Source organism: Castor canadensis, chromosome 2 (assembly GCF_047511655.1).
Source record: "Castor canadensis chromosome 2, mCasCan1.hap1v2, whole genome shotgun sequence".
Classification (NCBI taxonomy): domain Eukaryota; kingdom Metazoa; phylum Chordata; class Mammalia; order Rodentia; family Castoridae; genus Castor; species Castor canadensis.
In genome coordinates, this window is record NC_133387.1 from 178,218,492 (window position 1) to 178,224,708 (window position 6,217).

The window sequence follows — 6,217 nt, forward strand, 5'->3', positions numbered from 1 at the left end:
GCTAAGTGAAGAGGCCCATATGATGAGTGAGATATGGAAGGCATCTGCTAACAGCCCTGTACTGAACTGCCTTGCAAGTAGACCCTGTGTCAGAGGACTGCTGCTCAAGCTGACAATGTGATTGCAAATGTCCTATTAGACCCCAGCTAAGATCACCCAACTAAGCCACCCCAGTATTACTGACCATCAGAGACAGTATAACAAATTGCTCTAAGTTGCCAAGTTTTGGAATAAAGCAATGCACTACAATAAGTACCTCTAACACAATAGCATAGATGATGCAGGGGATCCATGAACTTTCCAATAAGGCTGTCCATGAGATGTGTGATGGTAGAAAATCAGGTGATCACATATTTAGCTTGATATATAGCAAAGAGAGCTAGATGTGCTTCCCCTAAATAATTTTCTCCATTTGTCTTTGTATGTGTCATTCAGCAAACATTCTACCCAGGTCCTTACTAACTATGCAGATGGAGGATTTTAAGTTCATTGCTCAATCAATGACTAAATTAATGAATGGATATTTTTATTATGATGAGCAAAGTTAGTATTTTCTAATCATTGCCTATTTCTGTGACTGTTACCCAGAGTGCTCACCTACTTAGGCCAACATTAACACTATTGTCTATTCAGTTACTCAAAATCCCTGTGCCTCAGTTCTCTTGCACATAATAGAGATGTCGTTCCTGCATTGGTTAATATATGCAAAGTATTTATAATAATAAATAATAAATAGAAATAATGATATATAAATAACTATCATGATACAGAATTTAGTCCTTTTAAGATGGCAATATGCCATGCCAGAGAAAAGACTTATGATTTAATTATAGGTTCAGATGGCCTGGCCATGAATAATTCTCTGTTCCTGGTTTCCCCCACTGTAAAATGAGTATATCATAGAATCTATCTCTTAGGACACTGTGATTAATTTAGTCAGTACATATAAACTATTTCTAGCCTTGTCATATACATGATAAGCAGGCTTTCAACGTTAGTATCTAGTCTAGGTTTTTTCGGTGAATCTAAATACATGGATCCCTGTTTTGAAGTTAATTTGACTAAATGTAAATATATAAATATCAAATACTCAAACAATAAATTTAATGTTAGTGCTTTAATTTCAATTACTGACAGATATTCTAGATTTCCAAGAAATGGAGAGTACCTACAATGGCTAGAAATCTCTGGCTCAAGAAAGCTTTACAAATTTGCAAACTCTGTAACTTGATAATCACTTTCTCATTTACAATTTGAAGAATGAAATCCAAAAGCAGATTTCCCTGGAGCCAAATAAGAAAAGCTCTAAATTGAATTATTTTGCAAGTAGAGATATAGATAAGCCAAAGAAGCTACAAGCTGAGTACAAATTTACAGTTACCAAATTGCAATCCTACTCTTAAATTTCAGCCTTGTCTACTCCAATTTCTAAATGTATGTAGTGGAGAGAGATGCAACAGTTGAACAGATTGAGACATATATTTTGAGAGGAAAGGGAAGTAAGGAAAAAGCAGACAGACCATGGCCTCTAGGAAAATGCAGTTCATGACAATGCAACTATCAAGAGGAACAGACTGTATGAAACAGAAAAGGTAACATTGCTTGGCAAATTGAAACAGGAAAAATTGCTGGAGCAATCCAAAGAGTAAATCTGCATCCCAGCCCACCCATTCCCTATCATATCACTGTTAAAACTCTCAAGAAATGAGAGAAACTAACTTTGCCCAACTGACTATTTGGCATTAATCGTGAGGTAACAGGAGTGGATCTGAAGCTATCTCTAAAAGAAGTTGAGGGAGGAATTGCTCTAATTTTTCTACCCCAGAGGCTGGGTCACCTGAATTAATACTTTTTTCAGGGCTAACTTCACATCTTTGTTTCTCAAGGAATAAATCAAGGGATTGAAGGACGGGGTGAATAACATTATTTAGGACCTGAACAACAGCATCTAACCAGGAACTGGAAGCAGGTCTAAGATAGACAAGAATCACAGGACCATAGACCAAAGTGATAGAAGTCAGGTGGGCACTGCAGGTGGAGAAGGCTCTGCGCCTGCCTTCTGAGGAGCGGATCTTCAATATGGAGATAACAATGCGAGTGTAAGAAGTGAGGATAAGTAGAAAGCACACCAGTGCAACAACACCTACATTGGTGAAACTCACCATCTGTGCTACAGAGGTGTCTGCACAAGCCAGGGGCAGCACCACTGGAATGTCACAGAAAAAACTGTCCACTTCATTGGGGCCACAGTAGGGTAACTTAAAGATAAGAAATGTGAGGATACTTCCATGTAGACAGCCCCCCAGCCAAGTGCCCACTGTCAAGCAAGTACACACCCTGTGGTTCATGATGACGGTGTATTGCATAGGGTGACAAATAGCCACAAAGCGGTCATAGGCCATCACTGTATACAAGAAACACTCAGTGCCACCCAGGGTGTGGTAAAAGAAGATCTGGGAGGCACAGCCTTGGTAAGATATGGTGTGACTTTGCCCCACGAGCTGGACCATCATCTTGGGGGTATTCACAGAAGGAAATAATACGTCAAACACTGACAGGTTTCCCAGGAAGAAATACATCGGGGTGTGGAGGTTGGTGGATGACAAAATGGTGAGGAAGATGAGCAGGTTTCCCAGCAAGGCGAAGAGGTAGAAGGCCAGGAACAGGACAAAGATCATGGTCTCCAGCCCTTCGCTGTTAGAAATTCCCAACAGGATGAACTCTGTCACGGAGGTATAGTTTCTCCTATTCATGTGGCAGGCAGCCCTGGAAAAGCAAAGCAAGGGTCATGCTGTGAGACCACAAGTAACTGAGGAGAGCTTCACAGCAAAGGATTTCTGTCTAAGGCAGTAGATGTGAGCGAAAGAAGGCCAGTGAGGGAAAGGGGCCAGTAATACATCTGACCTTGACATCCAACTACATAACATTTCACATTTGGCCTCAATTTCTGTTTATGTTAAGTGAAACAGAATATTTTGTCTTTGTACTTGCAAAAAGCTTACAGTAATCAGTACTTGTCACTAATTTTTTTTAGTTTCTCCCAATCTGATTTAACATCACACAAACTGGTCAAAGGTATGCATATAAAAATTTGAACCTGAGCATAAATGATATACACCTCACTGTTTATTTTTTACTTCCAAAATATTCCTTGCATCCTTCATCATTTATATTTGAGAGAAAGCCTACAATTCATATTCATGATGTGCTCACACACAGAAACTGGATTGAGTCTAGAAGAAGTGATGGAAATAACTTACACGTCCTACATTCTCTTTCCTCAGTTAGATTGCCTTCTATATGACAAGTCACCTTTCAACCACATTCATATTATTTAGGCTTATCATTTAATATCTGTACTAAAATAATCTGAGAAGTAACTTGGAATGTGTAATTTTGTAATACCCAATTTCTTCTCCTGTTTTTTTGTACCCAATTTTATCTTATGCCTCCATCTGTGACCATAAGATATAAATACCTTTCCTCTGCTGTTATCAGTATTTGTTCAGAGAGTAAACCTATTCAGATTGTCTTAGAGATTGCTGCTCTCTTCATGTCCTGTATTATTTTAATTTTGACAATGGTAAAGGCTTATATCATGGACAAAAATCTCAGCAGGTGTAACTGTTGGCGAGAATGAAGAGAAGGAAGCAGGAGCTCTTCAGATCATTGCAGTCCGCAGCCTCCTAGCCAGGCCCTGTGAGAGCCTTGACCTTTCAAGGTTCCCAAACAGATGAGATCCTAGAAAAGATGAAGTCACAACACAAAAGACCACTTACAACCCAGAATACAATTCAAATTTTGACTCGGGCTCTGGCAATTAATTCAACTTAATACACATTCATTTTTTGTCTTCCTGCTAGAAAAATAAAGATGAATTTTAGGAAATACCATCCCTTGAAGATCTTACTTTGGAGAAATATAAAACTGGTGTCTAGCCAACTGGGTAGCACACACCTATAATCCCAGCACTTGGGAACCTGAGGCACAAGGAACACGACTTTGAGGCCATTCTGGGCTACATAGTGATGGCCTATATCACAAAAATAAATAAAAAATACAAATTTTTTGTAAAAATCTGTTATCTAATCCTGACCTAAAAATCATTTGCTACCTCTAGGACCTTGAGCAACTTAATCTCTCTGAGTTTTATCTACTCAAAGAACAATGGACTATATTTTATGCATCACAGGTGTTTGTGAGGATTAACTAAGGTAATGGAGAAGAAATGCTTCATTCAGTCATTTTCACTTAACTAGTAAATATTTAATAAAGTTGGTTTAACAAAAAACCTAATGTATATAACACTGAGGTAAGAGCAATAATCTAACAATAATAAAAGCATTTCAGAAGTGAAGAAAATGTAGTTAGAAATGAACTTTAAAGAATCTGTAGTATTTAAAAGTATTTGTTTATTGATTTAGTTAGTTAATTATGTGTGTCTTTTTGTTTGTCTGTGCTTGTTCTTTAACATGGGGTCTTGCCATGTTGCTCATGCCTGACCTTGAACTCAAGATTCTCCTGCCTCAGCCTCTCCAGTAGTTTTCATTACAGGTGTGCACCACCACCACACCAGTCTTTTAGGTATTTTCCAATGGACACATAAACACCCTAGTATTTATGGGCTATGAATATTAATAAAGGTGGAATAAGACATACAAATCAGGTAAACATTTTCTTCAGACTCTAAAGAGTATGTCATATAAATTGGCAGAAATTAAAAGTCTATTTTGTAGATTAGAAGTGCCTAAACTCTCCCTTTAATTTCAGCATTTCTGTTTCTAGTTCAGTAACCAAATTCACACTGCTAAGTGGCACAAATCTCTGGTCCATGTTGCCCTGGGAAAAGTGCAAATTTCACAAGTTACTTTAGATACACTTTCACAGTCTTTCCCACTCGTCCTTTGCAGTCAGTACTCAGTACCAGGGCTCCACACACATCTATTCTCAAGAAAAGATCTGACATCAGTCCAGTGAAAAATATCTGAGTTCAGCTATTACCACACCATAGAGCAGTCATTTGGAAAAGAACTGAACTTCTACCACAGATTTCACGTGGAACCTACAAGATCACATTTCAGGGAAAATAAATAAATAAAATAGATGTTTTCTTCAACCCTCCATTGTAAAATTTGTATTATTAGCTGTTTATAAACTTTTTGAGTTTCACTGTCACCACACTCACTGACAATTAATTACATTTTGCTCCTAAATATTTAATGAGAAGATTGGAATATATATCCTTGTTAAAGAAGGTTCTCATGTGACTCAGATGAATAAAAGTTAAGGTTGAGATAATTAGAAATCATTGTTGTAATTGTTATAACTGCAAAATATGACACTTAAAGAGCAAATCAGTGTCCATGTTTACCCACCTTCCCCTACAAGCCATGTCCTTCTCCTATCTCACACATGTGCAGATGCACACACACTCACTAAAACTCCCATTCATTGCTTTCTCAGTGCTAGCTCACTAATGAGTTACTGAACTCAGCTACATGTATGGATTTTCTTTAGTTTCCTGACTTTCCTCCTTCCCTGGCTTGAGCAAGTGAAATGACCATGACAAAGAGAAAATCTCAGTAGGACAGAGAAGAGCAAAATGAGCAGTACAAGAAAAATAAGAACTAATAGAACTGTGTAGAGGTTTACCCAAGTACCAGCTGATGGAAAGCATACCTGATGCAAGTAGAGAGACTTTTTTCTAAAATTTCAGGGGAAGAAGAATGTGTCTCTAAAAGCCAAATTCTGTTTTATATAAAATGCTAAAGCATGGAGCCAAGATTTTGCATCTTCCTCTTTTGAATCCAAATCATAGATTCCACACTCTGTTGTGCTATTAAACTTGTCTTAAAATTTATAATGCTTTCAAGTCAAAGAATATTAATGGACCTGGTTTCTTTTGAGACAATATCCCCAGTGGGATTTATTCAAGAAGCATGAATGAGCAAAGGGAGTAATTACAGGATTTTGTCCCTTTCCATATGGTCTTTCTCATTCCTTCCTTTATCTTTTATAATATGGTATATTGATTATGGAGGCACTGTAAAAAGTTACGACATTTCTTCTGTCTTTATGAACTCCACAGTACATTGTTGTCATCAGTAGTCACTCTCTAGTCAAATAGCACACCAGAGCTTCATGCTCTATCTACCTGTAACTTGGTACCCACTGATTAACCTTTCACCATAACAATGGCTACTGTAAAAAAACTGAA

At 37.7% G+C, this 6,217-nt stretch overlaps 1 pseudogene; it reads right to left on the reverse strand.

Moving 5' to 3' along the window:
• Positions 1-1,499: 1,499 nt before the first annotated feature.
• LOC141417911 (putative olfactory receptor 10D4) lies at positions 1,500-3,160 on the reverse strand (annotated as a pseudogene).
• Between the last annotated feature and the right edge of the window lie 3,057 nt (positions 3,161-6,217).